General features: G+C 48.7%; 1 protein-coding gene across 2 annotated transcripts in view; it reads right to left on the bottom strand.

Moving 5' to 3' along the window:
* The window catches only part of CREBRF (CREB3 regulatory factor), a 45,542-nt gene extending 34,194 nt beyond the window's left edge, over positions 1-11,348 (bottom strand). Inside the window, exon 1 of one of the 2 annotated variants that reach the window (XR_003754462.2) lies at positions 11,242-11,348. The gene's annotated coding sequence lies outside the window, so the exon portion shown is untranslated. The remainder of the gene's footprint in view (positions 1-11,241) is intronic. The other variant, XM_029050518.2, reaches the window with a different exon arrangement.
* Between the last annotated feature and the right edge of the window lie 2,031 nt (positions 11,349-13,379).

The raw sequence follows: 13,379 nt of genomic DNA, 5'->3' as shown, positions 1-13,379 counted from the left end.
ACAGTGCCTGACACAGAGTAAGCACCTAACGAACACCATCATTATTATTAATGATTAAAAAACAGAGTTCCCCAATCACCTCTCTTTCGACTAGGACCTTGTTCATTAGTTCCCCCTACTGTAAAGATTTACTAGGACTATCGAATCCATGAGAGAGAGGAAGCTGAGTTTTCAAGCCAGAAAACGGTGGTCGTGAAAGAGGACGAAGACTCCAACTTTGGCCAGAAGCAGCCCTCAGGGCAGACCACTTGAACCAATCTCCAATTCACACCGTTCCACACAGAATCTGGAGATACCCAACTGGCCAACTTGGAAGGCCAGGACTTGGGAAGGCTGTGGGTCCATCCCAGAAATTAGAGGCGATGGAAAAAAAAAAAAGATTCTCAGTTCATGCAGGGGAAAGGTCAGGATGGAGTGGAACTGTGAGAGGCAGAAAATGCCTCAAGCCATCATTTGCGAGTTTGGCGTTCCCACTCAGTAGCAGGGTCATGAACAGGATGACTTGGAGAAGATACTAGTGTTTACTATACTCTCAACTCAAGACACATCGAGGGCAGGGAATGTGTCTGCTAATTTTGTTGCATTGTACTCTCCTGAGCACTTAGTAGAGTGCTCTGCACATAGTAAGTGCTCAATAAATACCATTGATCAATTGATAGATATAGGCTTCCATGTGACTAGAGTCCAGTGCTCAACCCCTAATAGTGAATTAATCCACATGAAGTGGAATATGCATTCCCGAAGGACCCTCCTTTAAGTAAATGCTTAATTAAATGAGCTTCTCCGAGGGTCAGGCAACGTCTCCAATTCCCAACTGTGTATTTTCTCCCACCACTTAGTACAGTGCTCTGAAGCCTCTAAGCGCTTAATAAATATTACTATTACTTTTTAGGGGAAACCTGTACTGCAGTGATTACACCCTAATAGACGCCCACATGTGCACAACCATTTCTTCTGACACCTCATCACCCGTCTTTTTATTTACATGGTATTTGTTAAGCACTTATTATGTGCCAGGCACTGTTCTAAGCTCTGAGGTAGACACGAAGTAATCAGGTTGGACAAAGACCCTGTCCCACATGGGGATCTCAGGCTTATTCCCCATTTTACAGATGACGTAACTGAGGCCCATTTAACAGATGAGGGAACTGAGGCCCAGGGAAGTGAAGTGACTTGCCCTAGGTCACCCAGCAGGCAAGTGGCGGAGTTGGGATTAGGACCCGGGACCTCTGATGCCCAGGCCCGGGCTCTATCCACTAGACCACGCTGCTTCTCTAACCAGATAACTAGACAGAGGAAAGTCCTCTGATTCTTCCATCATGTTTCTAACCAAAATGGATAGTGAAAACACCTACTACAGAAGACTGCATTCGTTCAATCATATTTATTGAACACTTGTGTGCAAGGCACTGTACTAAGCGCTTGGGAGAGTACAATACAACAGAGAGACACACTTCCTGCCAAGGAGCTCAAAGTAGAGAGGAGTGAGATTAATATACATAAATAATTACAGATATATATATACACACACACATATACATATATACACACACACACACACACACATATATATATATATGCTGTGGAGCTGGGAAGGAGGATGAATGAAGAGAGCAAGTCAGGGTGACACAGAAGGGAGTGGGAGGAGAGGAGGGTTTAGTCAGGGAAGGTTTCTTGGAGGAGATGTGCCTTCAAAAAAGCTCTGAAGTCTTTTTGAAGGCACAAAAAGAGAGCAATTATCTGTCTGATATGAGGAGGGAGGGTGATCCAGGCCTCAGGCAGGATGTGGGCAGTGAGATAGATGAGATGGAGTTTCAGTGAGAAGGCCAGCCTTAAAGGAGCGAAGTGTGCCGGCTGAGTTGTAGTAGGAGAGTAGCGAGGGGAGATAGGAGGGGGGGCAAGACGATGGTGAGTTTTAAAGCCAATGGTGAGGGGGTTTTTACTGATGCAGAGATGGATGGGCAACCCCCGGAGTTTCTGAAGGAGTGGGGAAACACGGTCTGCACGCTTTTGAAGGAAAACGATCTGGCCAGCAGAGTGGAGTACAGACTAGAGTGGCAGGGAGGTCAGCAGCAAGGAGGCTGATACGATAATCAAGGTGGGCTCCAATAATCACCTGACTATTGTCATTTTTCTCCACACGAATACTGTTACTAATGAAATCCCTATCATTCCATCCTAGGTCCACTTCTTGGCCTCATGAACTTTTGGAAACAATGTTGATGCCTCCCTCATTTGTTTCCAAGTGCTCTGAGGTCAGAGAACATGTGTTTCGCTGCTGCTGTACCCTCCCGACTGCTTAACGTGCTGCTCGGCCTTCAGTTGGTGTTCAGTGAACGCCGCTGACTAGAGAAGCCTTAGCCTCGTTGCTAGAGTGAGTGAGGAGAGGCCAGCCAAAAGTGAGTTAAGGTCCCGGCCCTCGACTGCTGTCTACACTGGTGAGATGAATGCGAGAGCACGGGCTCCGGTGGAGAGTTCAACGGTGACACGGGCTCCCGTTTCGGCCGAGAGAGCACTTCTCTGAGAAGAGATCACACCGCTCGGCAGGCCAATTCTGCAATTGCTAGAAAGGTCAAGAGAAACAGCGTGACCTACTGCAAAGAGCCCGGGCCCGGGAGTCAGAGGACCTGGGTTCTAATCCCAGATCTGCCACTTATCTGCTGGGTGACCTTGGGCAAATCGCTTCACTTCTCCGTGCCTCGGTTACTGCATCCGTAAAATGGGGAGCCCCAAGTGGAACACGGACAGTGTCCAACCTGATTATCTGGTATCTGCCCCAACACTTAGAATGCCTGGCACATAGGAAGTGCTTAACAGATACCTTTATTATTAGATTAAGAAGCTGTCGACAGGAGCCGGGAGAAGGAAGGCATGGTGAGTTAGTTAACTTGAGAGGAACAAAGCGTGTCACCTGGGTTGTGGTGGAAGAAGACAGACCGAGTGCTTGGTTAGAAGGTTCTGCTTCACGTGGAGAGAAATGCACAAGCATTTAAGGTTTTTCAGGAGTGGGGAAGCGCGTGCTGGAAGACGTTTTAGAAAAATGATCCGAGCGGCAGAGTGAACTTCAGACAAGAAGAGAGGAGACTAGATTCGGGGAGATGAATGACGAGGCAGTAGTGATAAAGAAAAATAATAATAATAACAGCACTTGCTACTATGAACCGAGAACTGTTCTAAGAGCTGGGGTAGATTCAAGTTATTCAGGTCGGGATAGTCCCCATCCCACATGGGGCTCACAGTCGAAGCGGAAGGGAGTAGGGCTTAATCCCCATTTTGCAGTTGAGGTAACTGAGGGGCAGGGACGTTAAGTGACTTGCCCAAGATCCCGCAGCACACATGTGGCAGAGTCGGGATTAGAAGCCAGGTCCTCTGGCTTCCAGGCCCACACTCTTTTCACTGGGCCACGCTGCTTCTCTAGTGATGCTGGCACATGACAATCGATCAATCAGTGGTATTTACTGAGTGCCTACTGTACATAGAGCGCAGGGCCTGGACCAGCAGGGTAGAGTGTTTTGATGGAGAGGAATGGAAATGTTATGAAGAACCGACGGGACTTTTCAAGGGGCTGAATCTAGGGCTTAAAAGAGAGGGAGGAGTCAAGGATTACCTCAAGGTTGCGGGTGTCAGAAACCAGAAGGGTGGGGGTGTTGTCAATAATGATGGGAAAAGCTTGGGGGTGTAGAGGATTTGGGAGGGAAGCCGAGTTCAGTTTTGGACACACTGAGCTTGAGGTATCGGAGAAACACCCGTGTGGTGATGCCCTGGAAGCAGGGGGAAATGTGAGATCGCGGAGAAGGAGAGAGGCCAGTATTAGTGAGGTAGATTTGAGGAATCACACACACAGAGGTAGGGTAGTTGAAGCCAAGGGCTGCCGATGAAGGGAGTGAGTGTAAACTGAGAAGGACGAGGGACCCAGAACCTGCACTTGGGGGACACCCCTCTTAGGGGTGAGGGACAGAGAACGAGTCGGTGAAAGAAACTGGGAAGGACAGGGAGAAAGGTAGAGATTGCGTCAGGAAAACCAGGGTTGGATAGTGTTTCCAGAAGGGTAATGGTCTACAGTATCAAAGGCAGGCTCCAGGTGGTGGAGGATTAGGACGGAGGACAGAGTCAGATTTGGCAAGACTCTCTTGGAGAGAGACGTCTCAGTGGGCTGATGGGGATGGAAACGATAATAATAAAATGGAGATTAATAATAATAATAATAATAATAATGTTGGTATTTGTTAAGCGTTTACTATGTGCAGAGCACTGTTCTAAGCGCTGGGGTAGACATAGGGGAATCAGGTCATCCCACGTGGGGCTCACAGTTAATCCCCATTTTACAGATGAGGTAACTGAGGCACAGAGAAGTGAAGTGACTTGCCCACAGTCACACAGCTGACAAGTGGCAGAGCCGGGAGTCGAACTCATGACCTCTGACTCCGAAGCCCAGGCTCTTTTCCACTGAGCCACGCTGATTAAGACTGTGAGCCCCACGTGGGGCCACTTGATTACCTCGTATCTTCCCCAGCGCTTAGAACAGTGCTTAGCTCATGGTAAGCGCTTAACAAATACCATCATCATCATAATTGTGGTATTTGTTAAGTGCCAGGCACTGTACTAAGCGCTGGGGTGGATACAAGCAAATCGGGTGGGACACAGTCCCTGTCCCACGTGGGGCTCACAGTCTCAATGCCCATTTTGCAGATGAGGTAACTGAGGCACAGTGAAATGACTTGCCCAAGGTCACAGAGCAGAAATGGGGTGGATCTGGGATTAGAACCCACGACCTTCTGACTCCCAGGCCCGTGCTCTCTCCACTATGCCATGCTGCTTCTCCGGCACGGTGGATAGAAAAGGTTGTTGGAGAGGAAGTGGAGGGAATGGGTGAAACTATCCCATGCGAGGAGTTTGTACAGCAATGGAAAGAGGGAGATTGGGCGATGCAGTGGGAACAAAAGAAAGCTTTTTTTTTTAGGACAGGGAAGACACCCAGGGTGGGAAAGCTGAGAGAATTTCTCCCCGAGGTCCAGTGAGATGGGTCCAGAGAGGTTCGGGACCTGAATACTGTTTAAATTTTCACTGGACTCTTGATATTTTTGAATTGTTTGATTGTAACCTGTTCCTATTGATTGGACTGTGTCCTTATTGTGCTACGCATCTGTCCTCTTCCCCTAAAGTCAGGGCCTGTGCATTCATTTGATTACCTCAGCATTTAGTACAGGGCTTTGGAGACTAACTGTTCCTGCAGTTAGTATTAATCACAACAACCTCCCAACTATCCAAGACACGAGGGTGGGGGAAATCCATCAACTGCCGTTCAACGGGGGATTAACCACTTCTCCCGAGAGTTACATTGAAGTGTTTCCCCCTATCTGTTTTGAGTAAAGAGGTGGCTTCAGTTTCTAGATCATTCTGGATGGGGAAAGGGAGGGTAGAGAGAGATTAGCTTTCTCTGACTAGGTGCATTTGACAAGTTTCATGGATCTGACCACAGGACTTTATAACTACCCGAAACAGGGCTCTTCATTCATTCAGTCAGTCCTATTTATTGCATGCTTACTGTGCGTGGAGCACTGTATTAAGCACTAGAGAGTACAATACAACACATTCCCTGCCCACGACGAGCTTAGAGTCCAGAGGGGACACAGACATTAATATAAATTACAAATATGTGCATAAGTGCTTTGGGGCTGGGAGGGGATGAACATAGGAAGTCAGGGTGACGCAGAGGAAGTGGGAGAAGAGGAAAGGAAGGCTTAGTCAGGGAAGGCCTTTTGGAGGAGATGGGCCTTCAATAAGGCTTTGAAGCGGGGGAGAGTCACTGTCTGCCGGATATGAAGAGGGAGGGAGTTCCAGGCCAGAGGCAGGACGTGGGTGAGAGGTCGGTGGTGAGATAGATGAAAGGCTCTCGACCACTGCTCTCCAAAGCACTGGTGGAAAAACACACCGCGGCTTCACTCACTGCACCTCCATCTCATCTATCTCTCCGCCGACCTCTGGTTCACGGCTGTCTCTGGCCTGGAACTTCCTCCCGCTTCACGTCCGACAGACCATCACTCTCCCCACCTTCAGAGCCTTCCCCGACCGAACCCTAGTTTCCTCTACTTCCCCTCCCTCGTGCCGTCCTTGTACTTGGATTTTTTGGTCAGTCCCATGGCCGTGATTTATTTCTATTAATGCCTGTCTTTCCCTCTAGACTGTCAGCTCCGTGTGAGCAGAGACTCTGGCTACCAACTCTGTTGTGCTGCACTCTTCCAAGCTCTTGGTACAATGCTCTGCACACATTAAATGCTCAATAAATACCACTGATCCATTGATAACTGGCTAAATTAGCACCTAGATTCAGGGGACTCGAGAAGCAGCTTGGCCTAGTGGATACAGAACGGGCCTGGGCGTCAGAAGGGTCTGGGTGCTGGGTGACCTCGGGCAAGTCACTTCAGTTCTCTATGCCTCAGTTCCCTCAATCTGTAAAATGGGGATGAAGACTATGAGCCCCATTTGGGAAAGAGATTTGGTCCAACCTGGTTACCTGGTATCTACCCCAGCACTTAGAAGAGTACCTGGCATAGAGTAAGGGCTTAACAAATACCATAGAAAAGGAGAATCTCTCGTCCCAGCCAATCTTTACGGGCTACGATTTTTGACCATCCACGACTAATCCCCCCCACACACTTCAAAGTCTTATGGAAGGCCCATCTCCTCCAAGAGGCCTTCCCAGACTAAGCCCCACTTTTCCTCATCTCCCCCTCCCTCTGCGACGCCTTGACTTGCTCCCTTTGCTCTGTGTCCCTCCGCCCCACCCCAACACACCAGCTCGACAGCACTTAGGTATGTATCTGGAATTTATTTATTTGTTTTGATGTCCGTCTTCCCCCCTCTAGTCTGTGAGTCCGTTGTGGGCAGGGAATGTCACTGCTTAATGTTATACTGTACTCTCCCAGCCAGCGAGTATGGAGCTCTGCACCCGGTAAGGGCTTAATAAATATGATTGAATGAAAATACGATGCAGTGAATAATTTCATGCACATGTCTCACATCCTGCAGGGATGTCTCAAGAGCCACCTGCTCTGGGAAGTTCGGGGGGATACCCCTTCCTTTCCCTCCGCTAGCCACACTACACGCAAATGATAAGGCTGGTTTACCAATGGGTCTGACCACAAAGACAAGACCGAGAGGTGGAAGGTAGAGTCTGCGGTGGGGCTTGAACAGCAGGGTAGGAGAGCCCACTGTCGGGGGGCAGCTCCCCAATCAGTCGTACTTATTGAGTGCCTACTGTGTGCAGACCATCGTACTAAGTGCTCGGGAGAGCACAATACAACAGAGTAGGGAGACGCGTTCCCGGCCCATCAAGAGGTGAAGGTGCTAAAAGAGCTGAAGAAAATTGCTGGGAAAAAAAAAAAGGTCCAAATGAGGAACCCGGGGAGAATGCCGAAGAGAATCTGCCTCGTCGACCAAGATTAGTCAAGAAATGAGAGCCTGTGATTATATAAATTTCGGGAAGGGATTCAGATGACTGCTCTCTGTCGGATGCATTTGGGGCACTTTTTGCTATTAATATATACAGTTGTGAAAGGTAACCTTTTTAACACTCAATATGCTCCCCCAGAAACATTTCCAAAGTCCAAGCTGCAATTTAGAACAGAATAAGAATGGATAAGCTCCACATTTAAGAGAGGAAGGCACAAACTACAGCTGAAACCTTATCTTCGAGACCGAGGGCAAACCTTAGTGGCCGAAACTAATCAATCTGCTCTCTTTTAGAGCCAAGGAAATCCCAAGCCTATTCCAAAGCTGCTCGGTGAGGCAACGCTACTCTCTCACCGGGGTGGCCTGTCAACCACATCACGTCCATCAGTGCTCCTACAGGGACGACATTCAGTTCTCGGCCACTTTAGAAAACCGTATTACATTTACATCGTACCCCATCGGGAAATAAACCGCATTTAATTCTTGCCCAGTGGGCACAATGCAGAGCACCGCCTTCTTTCTCGGTCACGTCCCTTCCTCCGTCACTCCGGGAACCACAGCGTCGGAGAGGCGCTGAAAACCTCCACCCTTAAAGGGATTCCTTTTGGCACATGCTACAGCAGGCAATGTAGATCACCTCTGACCTCCCCCTTCTAAATGTTTCCTCGATTCCTCAATCGTAACGTCCGTGAAAAGCCCAGAGCTGGTGCAACTTAGCCCTAAAATGCCAAAATCCAAATTAAATGTTCTTCTCAAAAATCGGTATCGTATCACAGATTTCAAAGAAAAGGAGAAGTGATAACTGACGGACAGCAACTTCCTTGAACGAGCAGCATTCGGACCTATCTGCTTCTTATTCGTCGATTCAACTTCACATCCCCAAAATCCAGATGTCCAGTCAGGACTGCAGAAACGGGTAGAGATTCATTCATTCGTTCAATCGTATTTATTGAGCGCTTAGCGCGTGCAGAGCACCGCACTAAGCACTTGGAATGTACAATTCGGCAACGGACAAAGACGATCCCTGCCCAACAACGGGCTCCCAGTCTAAAAGGGGGAGACAGGCAGCAAAACCAAAGGAGATGTTGGACAATCACAGGTGCGTAACCGAGTCATCGGATTAAAAATCCAAATTTTGATTTCCGTAAACTGATAAACCACATTCGTGATCTGGCCGTCGATAAGAGGCTAAGTTTAGGAGGAGCGGTACACAGATGCCAACAGAGCTCTACAACTCACCGGGGACGAGACCGATTCCCCTCACTCGCCCAGGAATTAGGAATATTCCTTCTGTTTCCTCACAGCCCAGTGTGGCACGTGCATACACTGCTTTGGCATGACGTATGAGCTCAGGAATACATAACTGAGAAATGGCAGAAAGGAGCAGTGATGCCTTTTCTTCCCCGAATTTCTTCAATACCTAAAACAGGTGTTAATCGGAGCAGCCGCTCCATGCCAACAGCCAGGACTTTGCCCATCCACCTTCATATCAAACAGAAACTACCGGCGGCTTTAAACTAGCCCATCTCCACGGCCTCTCTGCGGCTTTCCTAGTCCAACCCAACCTACACATTTTGCTCCTCTAATGCCGATTTACTCACCGTACCTCAATTTGGTCTCTCTCACTTGCCCACCCCTCGCCCAGGCCGCGCCCCTGACCTGGAACGCCCTACATGACAGGCGATCACCCGCCCCACCTTCAAATCTTATTGAAGGCCCCTCTCCTCCAAGAAGCCTTCCCCACCTAGGCCTTCATCTCCTCTTCTCCCACTCCCTTCTGCGTCACCCTCGCGCTTGGATTCGCACCCATTATTCGCCCCCTCCCTCGGCACGTAGGTACACATCCTGGCCTAGCGGTTACAAGACGGGCCTGGGAGTCGGAAGGAACTGGGTTCCAATCCCGGCTCCGCCACTTGTCTGCTGTGTGACCTCGGGCAAGTCACGTGCCTTCTCTGGGCCTCAGTTCCCTCATCTGTAAAATAATAATAATAATAATGGTGGCATTTGTTAAACGCTTACTATGTGCAAAGTACTGTTTTAAGCGCTGGAGGGGATACAAGGTGATGAGGTTGTCCCACGTGGGGCTCACAGTTTTAATCCCCATTTTACAGATTCATTCATTCATTCAATAGTATTTATTGAGCGCTTACTATGTGCAGAGCACTGTACTAAGCGCTTGGAATGAACAAGTCAGAAACAGATAGAGACAGTCCCTGCCGTTTGACGGGTTTACAGTCTAATCGGGGGAGGCATGAGGTAACTGCAGCACAGAGAAGTGAAGGGACTTGCCCAAAGTCACACAGCTGGCAAGCGGCGGAGCTGGGATTAGAACCCATGACCTCTGACTCCCAAAGCCCAGGCTCTGGGGCTTAAGACTGTGAGCCCTACTTGGGACAGAGACTATGTCCAACCCAATTATCTCGTATCTACTCCAGTGCTTGGGTGAGCACTTAACCAACACCTTACTATTATTATACTCAAAATTTATTGATTGATTTATATTAATGTCACCTCCCTCTCTCTACTGTAAGCTTGCTGTGGGCAGGGAACGGGACTACCAACTCTGTTTTACCGTACTCTCCCAAGTGCTGAGTACAGCCTTCTGCACACACTGAGCACTCTATAAATACAACCGATTCCTTGGGTGATTGATTGATTGACTGACAAGGACCCGCCTGGGGTTCCAGCCTACAAGATCTCTGCTCATTTCCACGGAAATACTGCAATAACAGCCTTTGGGATGCTGAGGCCAGTAGCAAGGGGGATAAATAATCACATCACTCAATCCATAGTGCTCATTGAGGGCTTTCTCTGTGTAAAGCCCGCTTTTAAGCACCCGGGAGATCTCAACTGATTTACCGGGCACGATCTCCAGGTCTCTCTCTCCAGCCACGACCCCTCTCCTTCCGTTCATTCAGTCGTATTTTACTGAGCGCTTACTGTGTGCGGAACACTGTACTCAGCGCTTGGGGGAGTACGCTATAATAAGAGACACTTTCCCTGCCCACCGGGGGGGTTTACGGTCTCCTCTGGAGTCTCGTATCTCCTCCTGCTGTCAAGACATTTCCACTTGGATGTCCTGCCAACAACTCAGACTCAAGTCCAAAACAGAACTCCTCATCTTCCCGCCCAAACCTTAGCTTCCCTCTGTCTTTCCCATCCCATTCCCGTAGACAACACCACTCTCCTCCATCCCAAGAGCCCGTATCCTGGGCGTTACTCTTGACTGTCTCTCTCATTCATTCATTCATTCAATAGTATTTATTGAGCGCTTACTATGTGCAGAGCACTCTCTCGTTCAACCCGCACGTTCGGCCCGTCACCAAACCCCGTAGGGTCAGCCTTCACGACATCGCTAAAGTCTTCCTCATCAAGGGTATCTACTGAGTACCTCCCGCATGCAGAGCACCGTACTGAGCGCCTGGGAGAGTACAACAGAGTTCACAGACGTGCTCCCTGCCCGCAACGAGTTTCCAGAGACATGCTTACAGTCTAAAGAGTTTAAATAATAATATTGGTATTTGTTAAGTGCTTACTATGTGCAGAGCACTGTCCTAAGCGCTGGGGGAGATACAGGGCAATCAGGTCGTCCCACGTGAGGCTCACAGTTAATCCCCATTTTACAGATGAGGTAACTGAGGCCCAGAGAAGTGAAGTGACTCGCCCACAGTCACACAGCCGGGAGTCGAACCCATGACCTCTGACTCCGAAGCCCAGGCTCTTTCCCCTGAGCCACGCTGCTTCCCCTCCCGACTGTCACTGCGCTGATCCAAACCCTTATCAGCTCACCTTGACTACGGCATCCGCCTCCCCATTGAACCCTCTGCCTCCTGCCTCTTCCGACTCCAGTCCCTGCTTCACTCTGCTGCCTCAATCATTTTCTAAAAAACAAAGAAACAGAAACACTCAGGCCGCATGTCCCCACGACTCAAGAAGGTCCGGTCGCTGCCCGTCCATCTCTGCATCAAACGGAAACTCCTTACCACCGGCTTTAAAGCCCTCCATCAGCTCGCCGCCGCCGCCGCCGACCTCCCCTTGCTGACCGACTACATCCCGGCCTGCATACTAAGCTCCCCTAACACCAACCTACTCCCTGAACTGCCATTTCATGTCCGGTCGCCGACCCCTCGCCTGCATTTTCCCTCTGGCCTTTCCCCTTCGTATATGACAGACCACCTCTCTCCCCACCTTTACAGCCTTCTTCAAAGTCACGTCTCCTCCAAGAGGCCTTCCCTGATTACGCCCTCATCTCTCCGTATCGCTTATACGCTTCTTGATATTGCCCTTGCTATTCACCCCGCCACCTTTAAGCCCTTGATATTCGCTCCACCCTCAGCCCAAGACCCCGTAGGCCACATATCCCTAGTCAGGCAGTCGATCGTATTTATTGAGTGCTGGGTGCAGAGCACACTGCGCCGAACTCTTAGCAGAGTCCTATATAACAATACGGCAGATGTTCCCCACCCACAACGAGCTCACGGTCTTGTACCGGCAGTCTCCCTCTCTAAACTGTAGGCTCCTTGTGGGCGGGGAACGTTTCTGCCGACTCTGTTGCACTGTACTCTCCCCAGCGCTCAACACGGCCCTCTGCACGCCATCGGGGACTGACGATCCCTCTCAGCAAGGAATTTAAAAATCTAGCGGCTTCCTCCTCTTGAGGATGAGCCGACTGATGGGTTTCCATTTCACGCTGACCTCGCCCTCCCCGTTGAGAGCGAAAGTGTTCTGAATCCGTCGGAGCGAGACCCGAGCTCCAACACGGAGCTGTACCCTCGCCCCCAAAGTGGGGGGCCTCAGGAGTGGCTAGCGAGGCCCGCTGCCGGGTAGCCGTCCTGGAGGAGGCAACTTAAAAGGAGGGAGGGGAGATGGTCACAGCTAACGAACCTTCTCCCGGGGCCAGTTTCTCCTGGGGGGTGGCATTTGGGGGGCCAGGGCAGGGGGTGTAGCCAATTCCGATGGAGGGCACGGGCTCATTCATTCAACAGCATTTATTCAGCGCTGACTATGTGCAGAGCACTGTACTAAGCGCTTATAAATGAATAATTTGAATATAAATTAAAATGATATATCTAGACATATCTATATCTATCTACATCCAAATAGACATATACATATATAGATATGATTGAATGAATACGAATATAAATTGAAATGACAGGCATATATACTTATCTATCTACATCTACACAGGCACATATATAGTTATAGGTATGAATGAATGAATAGGAATATAAATTAAAATGAAAGGCATATATCCATATCCATATCTACCTATACCTATATAGATACATAGCTATATAGATAGAGATAGACATGATTGAATGAATATGAATATAAGCTAAAATGACAAGTATATATACATATCTATACCTAGATAGTCATATACATAGATATAGATAACGATTGCATGAATGCATATGAACATAAATTAAAATGAGACCCATATACAGATATAGATTGTAGATATAAATCTATAGAGATCTGGATCTATACAGATACAAATCTATATCGATCTAGATCTACACAGATACATAGATAGAAATCTATTTAGGTCTAGATCTAGATCTATATAGATACACAGATATACAGATGCATAGAGATCTAGATCTATACAGATACCTAGCCACCAATCTATAGAGGTCTAGATCTATACATAATAATGTTGGTATTTGTTAAGCGCTTACTATGTGCCGAGCACTGTTCTAAGCGCTGGGGTAGGTACAGGGTAATCAGGTCGTCCACACGTGAGGCTCACAGTCTTAATCCCCATTTTACAGATGAGGTAACTGAGGCACAGAGAAGTTAAGTGACTTGCTCACAGTCACACAGCTGACAAGTGGCAGAGCCAGGATTCGAACCCATGACCTCTGACTCCCAAGCCCGGGCTCTTTCCACTGAGCTACGCTGCTTCTCTATAGATGTAGATC

This window comes from Ornithorhynchus anatinus, chromosome X1, assembly GCF_004115215.2.
Source record: "Ornithorhynchus anatinus isolate Pmale09 chromosome X1, mOrnAna1.pri.v4, whole genome shotgun sequence".
NCBI lineage: Eukaryota > Metazoa > Chordata > Mammalia > Monotremata > Ornithorhynchidae > Ornithorhynchus > Ornithorhynchus anatinus.
Note: the sequence above shows the minus strand (reverse complement) of the source record. Positions and strands in the feature narration are given on the sequence as shown.